Below are 22,506 nucleotides of genomic sequence, written 5' to 3'. Positions count from 1 at the left end.
GCTAAGGTCGACAGGGTTGAAAGGTCGACACAAGCATTATGTCGATAATGGCTAGGTCGACAGTCAAAATGTCAACATGAGTTGTTCACAGTTTTATGTCCTGAATGACGACATAATGGACATGGACAGCGTCAAAGTGCACCACATCTCTTGGGTTTACTTACTTTTGTGTAATAGGGTGCGATACCCTGAGAGCGCCCACACACACACACACATGTGCGCACACTGTCTCAGGGCCTGGGAGAACAGATGTTTTTGCATTGCGCATGCAAATTTCTGCGAATGTGCATGCGCTTGGTGCGTGTATCCACGGCGACCAAACTGCACGCACCCATGCTTGCAAATGGAGGGATTGGGGGAGGGGGGCAGCAGGCTGGACCATTAGCATATGGGAATGTCCAACGTTTCATGGGTGTTCCCATGAAATAGTAATAAGCAGATGATGCGGGGGCGGGCAGCTGACATCACCGGATGTGAATTTGCATCAGAGCAAATCAACCAGAATAAACCCCTCGAAGTGTTGTTGTACAATAATTTACCCTTCAGTAATCATTCAGCTTCAGGTCTGTGAATGCTTATTTTTTACTTGGCAACAGCATAGTTCAAGGTATCCTGACGATGCTTGTGTGGGGGCCTGCGCCAGCCGGTGTACCGTCAGCAAGTAGACCCATATTAGGTTGATATGCATTGGGTCAACCACAGAAGGTCAACATAGCTTAGGTCGACACATGAAATAGGTCGACATGGCTAAGGTTGACAGGATTGGCAGGTGGACACAAGCATTAGTTCGACAATGGCTAGGTCGACATTCAAAAGGTCGACATGAGTTCTTCAAGTTTTTTCTGAGCCGATATGTGCCGACAGGAAATATTTCATGCCCCAGCATCCACTAGGAAGTGGAGGGAGAATAGAATAGTGAGCCAAGTGCAGCGAGGAGGGTTGTTTCTTTGAGATGGCAGATAACTACGTGTTCTTCCAACTTTGGATCTCTTCTATGGGTGACTAGAGTCTCAGAAAAGTTGGGAGAGAATAGATATGTCCATTACTACACACATACAGACTATCCTTCTTTTAACAAGCAACTCTTCCAGGTCTAAACTTTTTGCAATAAAATGCGTGTACAGTACATAAAGGTTTCTTAAACTGTGTCAAGAATCTCAGTTTCACCACCCTCAATGCAGATAGGAACTTCGGTTTTCCCCATAGAATGCACTCTCACCTCTATCAGCATATCTATGTTCCTCAAAAGGTTTATTTTGTGTTCAGTCTGCTGTTCCTTTGTGCAGAAAAGGTTAATCGTAACAGAAATGTATCCAAAATACAATATTTCATCCCAATAGCTTTTAAGAGGTATTAAAAAAAAGTCCAATAAAAAGGAACAATAAAGGTATTCCAGTGGAACCAACCCAGAAGCGGTCTTTCTCTTGCTCACTCAGAGTGAGATGAGAGAAGGTGATGGGACAGATAGCCTGGGTCATACACAAGGAGGTGAAACTGAGATTCAGGACACAGAAACCTTTATTTACACACATTTTATTGCAAAACGGTTAGTTCTGGGAGAGTTTCTCGTTAAAACAAGGGTAGTCTCTATGCGTATACTAATGGACAAATCTATTGTCTTCTCATTTTCTGAGACTGTATTCACCCCACAGAAGAAACACAGGTTTTTTTTCCAAAACTACCTAAATAACTAATGCCATGATAGTCATAATATCATGTACACCAGGGGTTCCCAAAGTTTTTGAATCACGGTCCCCCAAAGCATCAGAAATGGTTTTATGGCACCCTTCGGCTAAAGGTCTCTCATTGAGAAATTTAGAAACATATATTAGGTTAAATACATTGTGTTTATATCTCATCCTTAGGATCAGTTATGTGGTAATGGACAGGATTCCCTTCTGTTTGTCCACAATTTGACTATTATAATGGACATAGAAAATTTGAATTGGTCCTGGGCCAGAAACCCAGGGCACCCCTGAAAGTCCCTCAATGCACCCCAGGGTACCACCGCCCACAGTTTGGGAACCACTGATGTACACAGTCTTTCAGTGTACAGAGACGCCCACTGCCAGCCTCTTTGATCTGATGCTTGCGTACAGAGATGCAGCATTGGAGGAACATCAACGAAACTCTGAGCAAATCCGCTAGAGTTAGTAAAACTTTGTACGATAAAGCAGTTGTTGGCTGGGACAAGCACGGAAAGCAGGTGCGAGATGCGTACATTTTTGTAGTCAGCATTTACCTCCCAAAAATGTTTCTGATCATCGAAATCCTCCTTGTCGGCCTGATTCAGAGGAGGACGCTAGTGATACAGATGGCCAATGCTTTGTGACAGAGCTTGCACAAATATGCTCGGAATACTCCACTACAGGTTGAGTATCCCTTATCCGAAATGCTCGGGACCACGATGATGTTGTATATGTGCTCAGCGAATCAGATTTTTGCCGAGCACATATACAACATCAGAACAGAACTTAAACCCCACAGTGTATCAAATCATTTCTTTTAAAAACATAACAGCAATCCAAAAGGCCTTAAATGCCTTATAATACAAAAGGTAGAAAAAAACTGGAGAGGAGGAGACCTAATTAAAGAATACAAAAAAATCAGAAACAAAATCGATATTTGAACTGAAAACTCTGGAACCATCAGGTCTAAACATAGATTTAGAATTGAATGCATTGTTATAGACATGAACATATATATTTTATTTATCTATATCCCTTCGTTTTTTAAATATACTTCATATTTCCCAATACTGCTCAGATTTCCCAATCCCCCTTTTTTCTTTGAATTTTTTATATGTATAATGAGAGACTACTTCATTTTAAGAAACTAAAAAATCAAATAGACACTATGCACAGCATTGGACTTGGAAAAACGTGCTTGCCGCCTTTTTCCTCAAACCCGGAATTGATGTCAAATCGACCAACTTCCTTTTTAAAGTATAAAGTTTACATTTTAAAGCTAGATATCCTTGAAAAAGTGCCACTTAAGCACAAAACGCATTGGTGATCTACCCCTGCATCCACACTTCAAGCTGCCTCCCCTCCTGCTACACAACCCGGCACGGACCTAGTGGTGATGTCATCAAGCCGCAGCCTGCCGACACACACTGCCAGAGTGGCCAGAATAACGAACAAGGAGACAGCCAAGTCTGGCTGAGGAATACCGCTGCCTCAGGCTGATAGGGTAAGACAGGGAGAGCATACTTGAACAGGGACTCCATCCTCCAAAAGGCATTTAAACATTTAAGTTAACCCATTTTTATCCACAGGTGCTCACTCATTATATGTTCTATTTTATTTTTTTGCTCAGCATTTGTCCACATTTTAGCGCTCTTATTATTCATTTTTAAACTTTTACCATACTGTATATAGAGCTGCTTTGAAATAGCGCGGATTTCAACCATTATACCCATCTGTAGGAATAGGCCTTGCCAAATGGTTCAAGATATTAAACGCTGCCCATACCAATATTAGGTGTTAGAAAGCATGAGACAACAATGGGTGCCGGAAAGTTTCCCGACAGTCATTACCCTGACGTCGGGATCCCGACAGTCAAAACTACTCAGGGTCCCGACGGCAACCGGCTACTCTCCCTCGTGGGAGTCCCCGATCCCCATAGAGGGAGAATAGAATAGGTGGTGAGCATAGCAAACCCGCAGTGTGGCGAGCGCAGAGAGCCCGCAAGGGGCTTTGTTGCGCTTGCCCCACTGTCTGAGTCCGACCAGTCGGGATCCCGACGTCGGGCTAATGACTGTTGGGATTCTGACTGTCAGGACCATATACCACACCCACAACAATAAACTGTACTCTTATTATTATTTCATATTGGTAAAAGACCAGCACACAACTTTCTAGTGTTTAGTGTACTTTCTACTTTATTTCTGTCCATAACTGGTTAGTAATACTGCCAGTAGGTTCCTCAGCTACTATTTAGCATAAATAGCTGTAGGTTTGCATATGCTCTAAGAAAGGAAACCATAAGCAGTTGAACTGAAGTTGTCAGTAGAAGTGTAATGATCTTTCTGGGAAGAAGGTCAACAAATAAACACCAGCTGGCAACGGTTTCATGGTTGAGTGAGCAAGGCAACTTGCCGGAAGCTGTTCTTGGTACTGAACTATAGTTATAATAATAATCTTATTTATATAGAGCTCTTTCTCTGATGGTAATAGCCCAGAAAATTGGTCCTTTTATACACTGGATACTGTATGGAATACAGTATTGATATTTAACAGTACAGATGGTCTATATAGTATAGGCTCTTTCAAACATTTAAATAAAAAAAGTGCAGTGGCGGTTTTTACCTATGGGCTGCAGCCCCCCCCCAGGTAATATCCGCCACTGTCTCTGCCTAAAATTAAGCCAGATGCAGTCTGTGAGACTGCTCTGGCTTCAATGTGACTGACAGTGACTTCCTTTTCCTCAAGGTAGTCCCATTGGGTGCTGTTCCCTCCCTCCGGGATGCCTCTCTGTGCGTAAATGCGCGGCAGACCACAAAACTGGTTCTGCGCATGCGCTGGACCGGGCACCTGATTAAGCCTCCATGGAGGCCCCGTGTAGGGGACCGGCGGCCAGGAACGGAACATGCGGGGAGCGTGGCGGTGGCTGCCGTAGTGGCGGTTTGCTGCGGCAAAATGATAAGAGCCGCCACTGGATAAGTGGTCTGGAAATGGTTAAACATATAATAAATAAATACATAAATATAATGGAACATGTACTGCACTTTCTAAGCTCACAATCTCCTACTTCCTGGTAAAGCTCCTGTCTCTTCCTCCTAGCAGCTACTCTCCATTGTGATGTTTGAGGGCTCAGATCCATGTGGTAGAAGATGCTGCTACCATTGGTCATGTGTAGCAGCTCTGCTCTGTCCCTTACACTGCATGATGGCAGCTCTATTGATAATATTATATACCAGCTATTGTTGTCACAATTTAAGGCACTTGCCAAGAGAAGTGGGGTTTTCGGCCAACCAGAACCTCCCTTGCATTTGAGTATGACTCATGAACTTTGTCTGAACATAAAACAGCAAAAATACTTTTATTAATAAATAAAAGTGTGCAAGATTCACTACAAGTTGCATTATATGTGTAAGTAACATTACGCAGGGAGGGCATTTTATGTGTAAGCAGCACTACAGGGGGCATTATGTGTGAAAACAGCACTAGTTGGAATATTATGGTGCCACATACAGTGAATTAAGCATTACAGTGTGTGGCATACCATGTAACAGGCATTACTGTGTGTGTCATAATGTGTAACGGGCATCATGGTGTGTGGCATAATGTGTAACGGCCATCGCGGTGCGTGGCATAATGTGTAATGGGAATTACAGTGTGTGTGGCATAATGGGCATTATTCTGCTCGGAGCGGCCAAACGTGCGTACGTTCGCCATTACCGCACGCTAGCCGTACGCGGCCGTTAGGGTTAAGTCCACCCACAAATCAGCCGCTTACGTACGGGCAGAAATACCGTAGAAGGGGAGTGGCGTACAAATGAGCGTACGGCAACGTACGCGGACGGGCCAGCCCTTGCACTCCGACAACAGGCGTACAACTGAGCGTACGGCGCCGTGTACGGACGTCTTTCCTCCGTCTCCCCACCGACTTCTTGCGGAGATCTGAGCGTACGCCAGTTTGCACGGACGGGTCCCTATTGTTTTCAATGGAAAACTCAGCTTATGTCACCGCTCGTGAGAGTGAGCGTACGTCCGTGCACGCTGGCATACCCTTCACATATATGGACCTGCAAATCTTGCCTCTCAACTACTAATCTGACAATTGATTAATTAATCTATTTGTTATTCACTTATTGTTTTCTATTAACTCAATTGTCTACCTTAATAAAGACCTAATAAAACTACATTTGAACCCACATTACATGTATATTTGTTATGTTCTAATGTGGCATTTTAATCACTATCTATGTGTCCCCATATTGCTGTTACTTTTAAATCAAGTTATGTTGGTGTTTCTGTATATGTACTAAATTATGTACGTAATTACTTTGTCCAAAATGTGTAACATGTATACCTACCCTGATGTTATGTGTGATGTTTTAATCGAACAACATTAAACATTCATGCATTTTCACTATGTGTTATTTTACTCAAAAACACACACATTCACACATCAATCATTACCCCTCACCTCAAATTACAAGTATAACTTACAGTACACATCTGTATGTACCTACCCTTACACGCCCTCTAACATATTTATTATTAAAAACACAGGCAATTTCGAACTGTAATCAAACTTTTATTTGATACAAAAATAAAAAGGGGGGGGGATAAATAAAAAATTAAAGGCGGGCCTCCAGAAGGCCAAAAAGGAGCTGGAGGTACACAAGGGTCAGCATGATTTCCCGCATGAGGGCTGCCACCTCCTCCTGCTGCTGTTCAGTGTCTGTAATGAAGGGATAAAACAAAAAATTAATATATAACATACACAAATGTTTGTTGTATTTGTACATAATAAAAAGTTCAGAGTTATGTGTGAAGGCCACATACATTTAGAAACTACATTGAAGATGGGTCTGCTGTAAACACAGTACTAAAAAAAAATATGTTAACACACACATACTGTACATAGTAAATAACATTAATTCAATTACTCCTTCATCAATGAATGTATGCTGTATCCCAATTGGTACTTTGTTTTTGGGGGACTGTCCTCTAACCTCACAATTAGCCTGTGCTATTTAAGGGTTATGACATTGTTGTGGCTTAAGCACTCCTTACTATTTTAAATTTAGGACATTGCTGTACAAATTATAGGCCTACAGCTATGTTTGTAAAGCATGCATCCGCATGGCCTCACACACTATTACCAAAACAATCTCTACATTTAAGTTGCACCAGTGGCAGATTAAGCCTTTGGGGGGCCCGGGGTACTTTAGAGCGGGGGGCCCCCTTGCACTTGTCATTACTGGCCGCACACTGCATGGGCGAATATTATACTGTCAAAACATAGAGTAAAGGCAGAATAAACTTGGTCAATGGTTACCTGCAGGGGATATATATATATATATATATATATATATATATATATATATATATATATATATATAGACAGGGGGTTGGCGGCACTCGGAATAATAATAGACACCATATATATATATATATACACACACCACATGAAAAGCCTGTGTTTGTCCCTCTGCCCCTTACTCTGGAGGAGACCTCACAGTCCTAGTGCTGCCTCTGATTAAAAACCCTCCTATGACTAAGCTGCTGCTGCTGTTCTCCATGGACCTGAGAAGCATGTAATGAGCTTTACCAATCAGAGCTCAGCACAAACTTCTCAGCCTCTGTCCTCTGGTGCAAAGTGTCATGGGACTAAGTCAACTCCCAGAAATGCACTGCACACTTGTGCAATCAGTGTGCCTTGCCTCCCGATGCTCAGCACCATAAATCATTGTCACATTGGCAGATAGGTGAAGCTGCAGCACTACCCCACCCATGCCCAAAACATTTAGCTAAAAAAAAAAAACATAACTTAAACATTTTCTTTTTAAAAAAAAAATGACAACCACAGGGGGCCCCTAGCTAGAGGGGGTCCCAGGGGCACTGACCCCTTGCGCCTCCATTATAATCCGGCCCTGTGTTGCACATCATGCTGGGAACTGGAGTTACCCAACACCTGGAGCCACATAACTACCACACCACTAATGTCGGATATCTCATTGGATGTACTGTTATGTCAATTATTCAAGGGGTGAGGCATGGCCACACTCAAAAAAACCACCAAGGGGAGCCTTGTTCCTGGAGAAGGACAGGACACACCTCATGGTCGGCCTGCAGTGATATGTTGCAACTAATGTTGATGTTGGATACACATATGTGGTTGTTGTGATTGTTTATGTGTAGAAATGTGTAGGTCAACATTAGACACATTATTTGCTTACGGCTACTTGAGCCATCCTGGGCGCCGCTGGTTGGCTGTGCAGTGGTTGGGGGGGGCATGAGCAAGGAGGATGGTCCTGGAGTTTGGACCGAGGTAGTGGGTGTGACTGGGGAGTGGAGAGGTTTGGGGGTGGGTGGTGGAGAGGTGTAGGGGGGTAGGAAATGGGGTGGGGAGGGGGGGGTGTGGGGGTTGTGGAGGGGGTGGGGGTTGTGGAGGGGGTGGGGGTTGTGGAGGGGGTGGGGGTTGTGGAGGGGGAAGGGGATGGGGAAATGGTGTGGGTCCAAACTGCACCCATTGTCTCCAGTGTTGGGGAGGGGGTGTGGGTTGGGGAGGGGGTTGTGGAGGGGGTGGGGGTTGTGGAGGGGGTGGGGGTTGTGGAGGGGGTGGGGGTTGTGGAGGGGGTGGGGGTTGTGGAGGGGGAAGGGGATGGGGAAATGGTGTGGGTCCAAACTGCACCCATTGTCTCCAGTGTTGGGGAGGGGGTGTGGGTTGGGGAGGGGGTTGTGGAGGGGGTGGGGGTTGTGGAGGGGGTGGGGGTTGTGGAGGGGGTTGTGGAGGGGGTGGGGGTTGTGGAGGGGGAAGGGGATGGGGAAATGGTGTGGGTCCAAACTGCACCCATTGTCTCCAGTGTTGGGGAGGGGGTGTGGGTTGGGGAGGGGGTTGTGGAGGGGGTGGGGGTTGTGGAGGGGGTGGGGGTTGTGGAGGGGGTGGGGGTTGTGGAGGGGGAAGGGGATGGGGAAATGGTGTGGGTCCAAACTGCACCCAGTGTCTCCTCTTCTTCCTCCTCCTCTTCTTCCTCCTCCTCTTCTTCCTCCTCCTCCTCTTCCTCCTCCTCTTTCTTCTCCTCCTCCTCCTCCTCTTCCTCCTCCTCTTCTTCCTCCTCCTCCTCTTCCTCCTCCAGGGCTGCCTGGTCCCGGGCTGCCTGGTCCCGGGCTGCCTGGTCCCGGGCTTCCATACGTGCCCTTGCCCGTGCTGAAATGTTCATGTTGATGGCATAGAAATCGAAGATTGGGTTTCATAAAAAAGGGGGAAAGAAAAATTCACATTAGTCATGCTCATAACCTTCAAAATTATCATTGCTGTGATATTTCAGACATTTATCATGCAAACTATTTGATATCCTACACCCAAAAACTGATCAACTACTTAAACCCCCCCCTATACACCCCCTATACACCCATATACCCCCATATACCCCCCATATACCCCCCATATACACCCCCATACACCCATATACACCCATATACACCCCCATATACCCCCATATACACCCCATATACCCCCCATATACCCCCCCATATACACCCATATACCCCCCATATACCCCCCATATACCCCCCCATATACACCCCCATACACCCCCATACTCAGAAACATATTTATAAAAAGTACACAAAACATTGCTAAAAAACGCTGACATACTAGTAATCAAAACTTACATCGGGCAATATGGCGGCGAAGGCTGCTGAGAAGAACCGGCTGCCGCCGGCGCAGGTCTGACCAGCGCCGCTCAACCTGCCCCAGGCTTCTGCGGACGCCGGTCGTAGAGAAGATCAGGCGGCGGGCAGCAGTATACGCCCGCCGCTTGTCGGCATTACTAACATATGGGCCCCTGGGCCCCAGGTGACGGTCCATAACGTCGACCAGGGCCAACAGCTCAGGGGTGGAAAATGGCCTAGCTCTGTTGGAAGTCATATTGGCAATGGCGCAGTTATTAATTGCAGGTACATATATCACTTTTGGTGCTTGCTGATTGGTGTAAAAAATTGTTTGTTTGGTATTAACTTTATTAATCCCTCTTACAGTAACAAACTGGATGCGAATAGAAACTTACGCGGACCGTTCCGATATACACACACCACAACCAACAGCATAAATTCAATGAAGAGACAAGTACTGTATTTACAGTGTGCGGAAAATAATACACGCAACCCTCTACTTATAACTACGCTGCTTAAAGGGGGCACGATGCACCGATATGCATGGAGAGGAGTACTGTATATACAGTAGGCGGAAAATAATACACGCAACCCTCTACTTATAACTACGCTGCTTAAAGGGGGCACGATGCACCGATATGCATGGAGAGGAGTACTGTATATACAGTAGGCGGAAAATAATACACGCAACCCTCTACTTATAACTACGCTGCTTAAAGGGGGCACGATGCACCGATATGCATGGAGAGGAGTACTGTATATACAGTAGGTGGAAAATAATACACGCAACCCTCTACTTATAACTACGCTGCTTAAAGGGGGCACGATGCACCGATATGCATGGAGAGGAGTACTGTATATACAGTAGGCGGAAAATAATACACGCAACCCTCTACTTATAACTACGCTGCTTAAAGGGGGCACGATGCACCGATATGCATGGAGAGGAGTACTGTATATACAGTAGGCGGAAAATAATACACGCAACCCTGTAGTCATAACTACGCTGCTTAAAGGGCCACAATGCGACATGTTGCTGTATGACAATTTCATACACATTACATATGTAAGGAAAGCATTGTAACGTGATGTTTTGAAATGTGACTCACAAGGCATACACGAACTCCAACAGATACCAGCTGACAACACTCATCATTGGAATGACAGGTGCACACATTTCACGATGTAGCCCACAATGCTCCCCAACCTGTGTATGTGCATTTACAGGTGATTGCTCAGGTGCGTTGAGACCTGCGTAATTTAAGCGGGAATTATCGGCGGGAAATATCGGCGTAAATTTGCATCTACATTGCGGGAAAAAATATACGCCCCCTTGTTCATGGCGGGAGATTAACATATAAATATTTAGTCAGATGCAGCCCACAATTGCTGCAAACATGTCTGACTCAGACGATTCTGCAGCAGAGGACGCTCTGCAGAGAGCTACAGCACAATCCGTGCTTGATGCACTCAACAAGAGGGAACAGGAGCGGAGAAGGAGGGCCCAAGAGAGGAGTCGCCTGCAAGATCAAGCGGGCCCCTCAGTAACAGGCCCTGGTGAACCTCCACCAGCTCCACAAGGGCCAAGCAACCAGCCAGAACAAGAGGTTGCATCTCTCCAAACAGGTGTGACCCAGCAGGTGCATGGTGAGAGAACTGGGGCCACCAGAAAACGTGCTGCAACATCTAGGGTGATGACTGAGCAGGATACCACCACCAGAAAGAGAAACCCTGCATTTGTAGAGGCCGAAATGCGAATTCTAGTGCCCAGGGCACGCGAATGGATTGAATTGGCAACCAGGAAGCCGGGTGCCAGTGCAAGGAGAAACCTTTGGGACAAGATCACAGAGGAAGTGAACCAGGTGTCACCAGTGGTCAGAACTTGGGACGCGGTGAAGAAAAGGTTAGTGTGTTTGTCAGGGCAATTTTTCAGCAGTCTCCAGCAGGAACTGAGGCCCTTATTCTAGTTCACTCTTTCTGCCCAAATATTTCTTAGATGGACAAAACCATGTGCACTGCAGGTGAGGCAGGTGTTACTTGTGCAGAGATAATCAGATTTGGGTGGGGTTTTACACCTGCCTCACCTGCAGTGCACATGGTTTTGTCCATCAAAGAAATATTTGGCCACACATGGCAAAAAAACATAAGATCACCCACACTAGGAAATGTCACGTAGCTAGGGGTACCACATAGTCCCTTTAATTCCGGACACATATTAATTACACAGGTTCTGTGGCTGGCTGACTTCAAGACTCCACTTCACCTAATTTTAAACTGCCACAGAACCTGTGTAAGTAACATGTGTCCGGAATTAAAGGGACTAGGTGGTAACCCTACACGTAGCACAGTGGTGCACATATCTCATGGTGATATTTGTATTTTTAAACTTGTAGGTGGACTGACTTCAAAAGTGCACTGAAGAGGAAGATGACTGACCGGTATAACCACAGCATGTCCACCGGGAGCGGTCCTATGCCTGACCATTTGGAGTATACCCCCCTGGAGCTGGACTCCTGTGACGTGATCGATGTGGGGGAGATCAGGGGGATCTCCAATATGGACAGTGAGCTCCCGGCGGAGGTCTTTGCTGCTGCTTTTGATGGTAAGTCACAGTAATGCATTGTATTTATAAAGATATTTTTTATTGCGTATGTGATGGTGACATTGTTTTCAATTCTTATCCTAGCAGAAGCAGAAAGTCAGGATGTACCGGCAGCATCTTCCTCTGCAGAGCCACAGGTGGAGCAAGTGGTCCAGCCTCCACCAAGACGTCGCCCCCAGCCCCAGCCACAGGAGACATGGAGTGAGAGCCTGTTGGTGACGCTGGACAGGATCGAGCAGCAAGGGGTGGATGCTGCGATCCGTCAGCAGCAGGTGGCGGATTTTCTGGCGGAGTGGAAGGCCACAAACCAGCTGCAGGTTGAGGCCTTGAACCGCATTAATGAAACTCTGGCGGCTGGCATGCTAAGCATTGGCCAACACCTCAGCCGCCAGAATGAACTTCTTGCGGAGCAGCTGTCCACCGCCAGGTCCCTAAGGGACAATCCCCCATCTGCTGCCCCACCCCAAGCTGCTCCCCAACCTTCCACCTCGGCTGACCCTCCTGTGTCGACTAGGGGAAGACGCCGAAAGCCAGCTGAGCCAAAGGCCCCTGTCCCCAAGGCCCCATCTAAAAGGGGCAAAAAAGGGCCCAAATGAGACCTGGTTCACTTCCTCTGTGGTTGGAGCCCAAAGGTTTAAATTGCACTGGACATCCGCTTCCTGAGTTGCCCATCGATCCATTTGCGTGCCATGGGCATGAAAGTTCGTATTTTGACCTCTACAAATGCAGGATATTTTTTTTTGGTGGTGTGTATCTTGCTTAGTATTCACCCTGGTTGTTGCAGTACGTATTCTGGTGTCCCCATTTCTTTCACCATTGCATTTGCAGGGTAACACATGTTTGGAGATATGCAACCTCTTGTTCTGGCTGTTTTATTATTTGTGTGTCTATTTTATTTGTTTATTTGATTTCTCACATTAAAGTGTCAAGCTGTGATGCTGAACAGCAAATAAATTTATTTTACAAATTAAATCAAAATTGTGGTATGTGTAATTTCTTGTGTGAAACAAATACTAGATTTATGTGTAGTTACTGACCAGGGTATTTTTGAACATTTGTTGAAGTGTGGTCGAAGTTTCCCATGTGTAACCCTCTCCATGGCCATTCCCATGTTCCTATCCAACTTTTCCCTGCTAATTAGTTTGTGTCAGCACATGTGCAGAGCAACTTAATAGGTGAGAAAGCAGTTTGTGTGCAGGTGAGGTAGCTCCTACAGTAGTAGGTAAAAGCAGGTCCAGAACAATGCTTTCCTCATGGAGTGGGTGAGGCAGACAAACAAGGGTGAAAAGGTACATTTGTGTAGGAATGCATATGTGTCCTGCCTAAAAAAAGATGTGTGAATGGGCCAAACATGATAAATTAGCTTGTGAACAAACATGCATAACTTTTAAAATATATATGATTTGACAGTGTCATAAGCAGATGTAGGAATCCTTTGTTAGAGAGATGAGAGTGCAATAATGTGATTGGTGGCATCTTACATCCAGAGTGTAGTCAAATCCAAATCATAGCAGATGAGATAGTGGTACAGGTCATTATTTTGGGTACTATACAAAGATTGTGTGGAAAATAGTGGTCATGGGCTTCAAACATTGCTGAAACATCCTTTGTAGGTGTTAGATGTGGTTTATGTTATTGTATCCTAAATACAAAACCTATGTTAGTATTAGAGTGAACACGTTGACACATGTCGACTTGTGTAGATTGAGTGTGCTACTGCGTAAAGTCTATGAAAGCACGTAGTGAATGTGTCTGTTTAGCAAATACCTACCTTAGCGTATAAAAAGATTCTTACCTTAAATTAAACAAACCTTTAAATGTGGAGAAGTATAGAAACATAAGCTTCCAATGTGTTTGCGTGCTGTATGTGTGGCTTGCAGGCAGTGAAATCATGGTTTGGAGTTAATAGACTGCAGCATTGCTTATTACATTCAGGTGTATGTGTTTGAGTAGTAATCAGCGTTAATTAGCCAACTCAGGCGCACGCTGGCATGCGGTATCTGTAGGGGTGGTTTGAGCTGGCGGTTGGCGGCCGCCTGTTTGGTGTCCGAAATGAACGGTGCCTTAGTCGATCGTGCGGTAGTAGCACCGCTCATTTTTGGTGCACACCCCCGTGTACGCCCATATTTACGCCCATTTTCCCTCATTATTTCGGCCGCTCCCATCAACACGCCCCTATGCCGCCCCATTACCCGTACACTCGCGTACAGGTTTTTTCGCACGTTGAGACACCGTCCGTAAGCGTTGTGGAGTGTTCGCGCCGGCGCATTAGCGTATCTGCACATGCGCAGATCGTTAAAAACCCTGGGACGTACGCGTACGGCCCGGACGCTCCAACCAGAATAAGGCCCAATGTGTGAAAGGCTGGGGCTTCTGGTGACAAAACATACCCTTGCTCCGGGCACCATGTCATCTAGCTACTCGTCTGAATGTAACATGTGCAGAGAGTGTTAAGGTGCATACACACTGTACAACAGTGGTTCTCAACTTTGTTCCTCACGACCCCCCCAACATTGAGCGTTTTGCAGGTCACCTGGCAGGTGCACAGATGCACTCATTATTCACGGACACCTATTAAAAGCTCACACTTGGAGCTAATTATTTCACTTGTGATTCTGTCTGGAGACCTGGAAAATGTGCACTGTTGGGGGGTCCTGAGGACCGAGGTTGAGAACCACTGCTCTACGATTTTTTTACCAACATCGTTCATTTTGGCCCTTCTGAATGATATGGTTAAAATATCGTTCAGCGTGTATGCTACAAACAACTAACGACGAAACTTTATGCACGTATCCACTGGTCATTCATCAAGGTTGGTCGTGAACTGTGCAGGCAGCTCAATTTGGCTATCTTTCAAAAAAAGCATATAGACTGTAACTAGATTGCTCGTTGTTCTTCTTTCATCAAATCATTCAGCTTGCATGCACCACATCTTTTGTCCAGGTCACTGGGAAGTACAAGGGAAATTGGTCACCATTGTCTTTTAGTGCATACACCGTCCAGTGTGTATTTACCATTAGAGTTGGGTGAGACATTTGTTTCTGTGCAGGGTAAATACTGGCTGCTTTAGTTTTACACTGTAATTTAGATTTTGGTTTCAACACACAGCATCCAAATCTAACTCTTGCTGCACATTACATTTGCCCCACCTGCAGTACAACATGGTTTTGCTCTTTTTGAGAACAAATTTGCCCTGCGATCAAGTCTGAATTAGGCCCAGTGTATGTGCGCGTGTGTGCCGGGGCGGGTGGGGGTGTACACACCCACATGACAATGGTGCCACCCACATGACATAGGTCACACCACCTCTGTTTCTCACAGCAAGCCCTTGAACATTTTCAGCTCCAGGCCCATGTGGTCCTTAATCCGGCCCTGCATTGCATTGTATAACCCCCGTACATGCACATGTGCACTGCAGTCGAGTTCCTGAGGGGCCATACACAAGTGTTTAGCAGCATTACAAGGGGAGCTACATGTGTATTAGCCTAGGGAACCTAGAACCTTTAATCATAGCCTACCCTCCCGGAATGGCCAGGAGGCTCCTGAAAATTGGGTCCCCCTCCCAACTCCCCGGCAAGGTGGGCAGCCCTCCCGGATACCAAAAAAAGAAGTATATGTGGTTTAAACAGCGCTTTTGGATCTACCAATAATAAATAAAATCACTCCTTATTCTTAAATCAATTTAGACATTTATTCACATAAAAAAGCAAAAAGTCCTCTCTGCCGGACGGTAGACTATTTGCTTTTTTATAGGATCGATGGTCATAGGATCTATGGTAATTAGGTTGTCAACCTAATTACCATAGATCCTATGACCATCGATCCTATAAAAAAGCAAATAGTCTACCGTCCGGCAGAGAGGACTTTTTGCTTTTTTATGTGAATAAATGTCTAAATTGATTTAAGAATAAGGAGTGATTTTATTTATTATTGGTAGATCCAAAAGCGCTGTTTAAACCACATATACCAGATAGACCACTATTGGTCGACAGTCAAAAGTTGTCAGATGAAAAATGGTTGACACGGTAAAAGGTTGACACAAGCCATAGGTTGACATGAAAAGGCTTGACATGAGGTTTTCTTTTTCATGTCTACAGATGGGGCTGGCTTCATCCTTGCAGGGCTGGCATTTCTAACGCCAGCCTCGCCATCATGCCAGCCCCGCCAGGGGGCGCGCGCGCACGAGACTTTTGCGCGCCCCCTGGACAACGGAGCCTGTCTCCGGTCCCCACTGCCTCCCCCGCCGCCCAAAGCGCCCCCTCACAGAATTATTATCTTTTATGCTGCCTGTGCATTAGACTGCTTCCACACAATGGCCCTCATTCAGTAAGGATTGCATAGGATAAGCCATTTGCAGTGGCTTAGGATATGCGATCCTCAAGCAATGCAAATGCAGGAGGAGCTGCTACCACCCCTTACCTGCACTTGAGATTACATTAAGGGGGAAATTTACTAAAGGAAATTTGTAAAAAATAGGTGTATTTGTATCCAGAAATACACTTATTTTTGACATTTACTATCCCGAAAATATGGCAATTCGTATTCGTATTGATGTGCTATCAATACGAATACGAATTGTCGTATTTTCGGGATAGTAAATGTCAAAAATAAGTGTATTTCTGGATACAAATACACCTATTTTTTACAAATTTCCTTTAGTAAATTTCCCCCTAAACTGCAAAGCGATCGCAATTTAATAGGAACATTGCGACCATTAGTCACAGACTCACGGTGTCCCTCTGCAACTGCAAGCTTAACTCTAACCTTACTCAGGCTGCTTGCAGCCCGGCTTGCGATATGGTTGTGCCATATGGCATAGGCCAAGGACTGCCCCCATTTCAGTAAACACCAACCTCCCCAGTCCTTCCACATTAAGGCCCTTATTCTGAACTAGGCGGTACGGCCCGTGTGCGGCCGTACCGCCGATGTTTTCACTCTGGTCACTCTGCGCATGTGCAGGCGAAATCGCCGCACATAAATTTTATACGCCGCAAAGGGGGCGTATAGGGGCGTGAGGGGCTTAATAGCCTCATTTCCCTATGCATACGCCCCGCGTTTCATGGGCGTTCCCATGCAAACGCGGGGCGTATGCATGGTAATGAGGCTATGACGCCAGTGATGGGGGCGGAAAGCTGACATCGCCGGATGTCAGCTCTCCACCCCCATACAAGCTTTCACACGGACGATTGTCCGTGTGGTCTAAGCTTGCGTGAGCGGGGGGAGCGTGCGGCCCTGCCTTCGATGGTCGTCGACCATCGAATGCAGGGGGCAGCTCCCACCATGGTGGAGGCGTACGCCCCACCATTTTCATGCGGATCGCCAGCCGTCCGCGTACGGACGGCCGTGGCGATCCGTCTTGTAGGCGGGGATTGGTTTGTGCGGCCGGAGCAACGTATGCGGCTCCGGCCGCACAGATCAGAATAAGGGCCTAAATCCTCTGCCTGTCAATCAAGCAAGCAGAGGCAGTTGCACTATTTCAATATGAGCGTAGGACGGGTCCTGTGCATGGACAGTTTCCCGACCATCAGGAAACTGAGCTGGGGGTCGTATATGCAACCCCTGATAAACACCCTCAAAACGTACAGCATTTAGTAAACCCACACATTTAGCTAGATTGGATCTAACAACCTCCATCTATACTAAGCTCTGATATATTTAACTGACCACGCTTATGTAATAAAAAACAAAAAAGTTCAGCCACTCTATAGATGTGCAACAAGTAATAATAAACCAACGCCTCTGAAATAGATGACTCCCCTGAGCGTCTGACCAGCCTTCAGGCAAATCTGAACTGCAGCAGTTTAATAACAACTGTGTATGCAGCCCTGTAGTTACCAAATCAATGTACAAGTATGCATTGTAAAGATAAAACTCCTACATTATTCTCATTACTCAACACTGCCATCTTGTGCACAGACATACATTTTAATTTAAATCAGCACATCTCTGTTGTATGAGTTGACTTTATTTTTAATGGAATAAACATACCATCTCTGTCCTCAGGGGCGGAACTCAGGGGCAAACGCAGGATTTTCAGAAGGGGGTTTCCAGAGGGGTGGAGCAAAGCACGGAGATGGACACTTAGGTGACCCAGTATATGCCGGGTCAGTTAAAGTATTATAGATAGACCAAATGTATATAAATAATAATAATAAAAAAAATATATATATATAGAGAGAGAGAGAGAGAGAGAGAGAGAGAGAGAGAGAGAGAATCAAGAAAAAGGCTGGCACTCCGGGGTCTTTGGAAAACGTGCTGTATTAATGGCAAAAACGACCAACCTTTCGGGGGTGGTCCCCCTTTGTCAAGGTGCGTGGTGATAACAGTTATCTGTCTGTTATCACCACGCACCTTGACAAAGGGGGACCACCCCCGAAACGTTGGTCGTTTTTGCCATTAATACAGCATGTTTTCAAAAGACCCCGGAGTGCCAGCCTTTTTCTTGATTCTCCACACTGACTTGTGGAAAGGCACCAGGGCAGCTGAATCGCAGCTGTGAGTGCCGGGCCGCACCAACCTGTATATATATATATATATATATATATATATATATACATAACAGCAGTGTAGACCCCTGGGCATAGCAATGTAGTGGGGCCCCTACCTATCCTCCAGCGGTAGGGGTGGGGGGTGCTATGAGCGGAAGCTTTGATGTCACGCGGGTGGTAGGGGGTATTATATCAACCGATCAGCATGTAGGGCTCAGTAATTTACACTAATTACCCCTTTACTGCACAGATGGTGGGAGATGAGGTGGGAGAAGGGGGCATTGGGCTGAATGAAGGGGTCCCAATACATAACTTCCAGGGTGGTAGAGGATGTTTAATACACAGATGAGGGGTGTATAGTGTAGTGGGCTTATTATTCATAATTTTCTGGTGGGAGGACAGCTTGCTTGACTGCAGATATCTGCAGTTCCGGGAACTAGATTTCTTATCTTCTTAGAGAATCCTACCTACCAAATGGTACTGGGGACTAGGGGATCAGAGTTCAGGAGGCAGAGCAATCCGCCAACGAGTATATAAAACTACATACCAGGTGTGTGGAGCTGGAGCAGTAACCAGCTGCTTGAAGGCTGATATCTCTGGTTCTGGGCACAGTAGAGACCAGCTTCTTGTGTTCCTCAAAGGGGGAGAGTCCCACCTTTTGGAATATACCCTCAGAAAATCTCTAAGTCAGACAGAAACTGATATCTAACTGGGGAGAGCAATTAACAGGCTTGGATGGGGACCATTGCTTTGAAGTCAGATATCTCCGGTTCCCCAGGGCCGATTTTTAAAATTCTTGTACCCATGGAAAGAGAGGACCCTCAGCTTTCAGACTAGTGCCCTCAGATTCCTGGGGGGGGGGGGGTGTTCTGGGTACTCAGAAACCCCCCTGAGTGCGCTAATGGTGCAGTGCAGTGCACCGGGGCCTAAGCAGTTAATGAGGACCGCTGTTGCTCGTATACATGCTGCTTTTTCTTTTTTTTTTTTCTTTTTATTTAAGTGTGGAGGCCGCAGGCCCCATCAGGGAGGTACTGCTTATCGCCAGCAGCTCCGTCTCTGCCCGGCAGCGGGAGCTCGTGATGTTCCCCCCCTCCATCCGGCCATCAGAGCTCAGTGACAGTTCCCCTCTGCCCGTGGCATAATGAGTAATGGACATTATGGTGTGCGGCATAATGTGTAATGGGCACTACAGTGTGGGGCATAATGTGTAATGGGCTTTTAAATTTGAAGTAAACAAAACAAAAAGACACTATGGAGGAAATTTACTAAGATGTGTATTCTACATCACATGTGATGTTGCTATGGGCAACCAATCAGATCCTGTTTACTAACTTCAAGAGGGTGCTAAATAAATAAGAAGTAGTTTCTGATTGGTTGCCAATAGCAACATCACATGCGAAGTAGAATATACAACTTAGTAAATTTCCCCCTATGTGTTTTTTTGTGTGTGTTTGGGAGGGTGCCCATACCTCCCAACATGTTTGATCTTCAAAACGGGACATTAGCATGGCAAAGCCCAAAAGGGGGCGTGGCATACGAAGGGTGTGGCCTATGAAAGGGCGTGACCTCACGTGATTGTGCATCCACAGGCCACGCACCCGTTTCCCACCCTTCTGCAATGCTGAATACACTATGCGTCTATTCCCTTCCGGCTGGGGGGACTCCCAAACCCCCCCACACACACACGCCCCGCCGTGGGACACTAGCGGCCCTGGGCGGGACCATGACAAAAATCTGGGAAGGTCCTTCGAAAAATGGGACAGATGGGAGGTATGTGTGCCCAAACCATATTTTTGCGCCTGGGCCCACAACTCGCTTGTTCCGCCTCTGTCTGTCCTGCAACTTGCCCGCTGCCTTCTCTGCAGTGGGAGTCACTTGCTGTAGATGGTTCATTATGACCACTAAAAAGGCATATAATAATAAATGGGTACTCTTTACTTATCACGGCGCCCATCGCGGGCATTGAATGCACTAAAAAATCGGGTGCGACGCGACCGACGCGATGCCCGCAATTTCCCATAGGGAACAATGTTAAATGTCTCAATTGACCCGATTTTCCTGTTCAATGCCTCAATTGACCCGATTTTTCCATAGGAAACAATGTTAAATGGCCCACAGAGGCCAAATAGACACCCTGAAGTGTGAAATGGCCCCCACAATTGTTAACACCACCCCACGATCAACGTGAACCCGAAGCGTGGCGAGCGCAGCGAGCCCGCGAGGGGCGGCGGTACGCGTCCTACGAGCTTTTCATACCCCCACTATCCACGTCGGCGTGGAGTTGAGAATAGAATAGTGTGGCGAGCGCAGCGAGCCCGAAGCGTGGCGAGCCCCGCGAGGGGACGCGGATACCTGTGAAGCCCGCGAAGGGACGTGTTTACCTGTGAAGGTATCCGTGTCCCCTCGCCACGCTTCGGGCTCGGTGGCTCGCTGCGCTCGCCTTACTATTCTATTCTCAACTCCACGCCGACGTGGATAGTGGGGGTATGAAAAGGTCGTAGGACGCGTACCGCTGCGCTCGCCGCACTTCGGGTTGACGTAGATCGTGGGGTGGCGTTAACAATTGTGGGGGCCATTTCACACTTCAGGGTGGCTATTTGGCCTCTGTGGGCCATTTAACATTGTTTCCTATGGAAAAATCGGGTCAATTGAGGCATTGAACATGAAAATCGGGTCAATTGAGACATTTAACATTGTTCCCTATGGGAAATCGCGGGCATCGCGTCGGTCGCGTCGCACCCGATTTTTAGTGCATTCAATGCCCGCGATTTTTTTACCTGCGATGCCCACGATCAAAATCGTGGGCGCCGTGCTAGGTAAAGAGTACCAATAAATGTTAGGAAAAGTATGGAAGTCCCTACCCACATAAGTTCCTATATCATCCCCACATACAAAGTATTAGTAGTACCTGAAAAGATGGCTGCATCCTTGTTTTTAAGATGAGAATCCCCTCTATCAAACTAGGGGACCGATTCAGACCTGTTGCACAGGTCTGAATTTGGCCCCTATGTCAATGGTGGGGGTCTACGCATGCGCATTGTCTCAAATGAGCATGGGCAGGGCCCAGCTGCAAGTGTCTTTGGCAAATTTTTCATTCGCTTAGGCAGGGGTGCGCCGGGGTGGACCTCCACCATATCATAGGCACGCCTGTCTGGGTGACATGATGTTGCCGCCTGCCCTGATTTCACGTGCATACAAGCAGCCGCAAATGACTGCTGGATCACTATAGAGTGCCAGCCAGAGGTACCTTTGATGCAGGGCCGGTTCTAGGGTGTTTGGCGCCCTCCTGCAAAAAAAAAAATTGCGCCCTCAAATACCTCTCGGCACGCACGCCAGAAAAAGTGCTTGCTCTCACAAGTAGCATGGCCACACTAGTACCCACATTTCATATTACACCACACAGTAGCTTAATCTCTTTCACACCACATAGCAGTCTACATTATTCACATTATTACCACACACAGTAGTACCCATTTTTCATATGACGCTACACAGTAATAACCTATGTACACAATGCCCACCATAGTAGTGACACTTTCTAGAAGTTAGAAGGCTCTGCAGTGCTGCTCATTTGATTGACAGCCTGGGGAGCAATGGGTAGGGGGCGGCCATCATGATATCAGGCATTGTGTCGGTGAGTGAGGGGAGCTGCTGGTGCCGCTGGTTGCCTGTCATAATATTTGACAGGCTGCGGCAGCCAGTAGCTAACTAACAAAGTCAATACAGTAGTAGCATATATTATAAATAAATACAAATTAAATCCGAGCGAGCACGTGGCACTGCACAGGCTGTACTAGGAGACTGGTGCAGGGGGGAAACAGCCAGGCACCGGCGTGAGTCACGTCACGTGACCGCATTTGTCTTTGCTGTTATACATAGAGGCAGAAGGCGGACTTTTTAGGAGTCGGAATCGGACATACATACATACACCCTGCCGCTATCATATATACATACACCCTGTCCCTGACGCTCTCATACATACATGCATACATACACACTGCCGCTCTCATACATATATACATACATACATGGTCCCTGCCGCTCTCATATATACATACACCCTGCC

Source organism: Crinia signifera, chromosome 5, assembly GCF_055691185.1.
Source record: "Crinia signifera chromosome 5, ASM5569118v1, whole genome shotgun sequence".
NCBI classification, from domain to species: Eukaryota; Metazoa; Chordata; class Amphibia; order Anura; family Myobatrachidae; genus Crinia; species Crinia signifera.
This window is presented reverse-complemented; position numbering follows the sequence as displayed.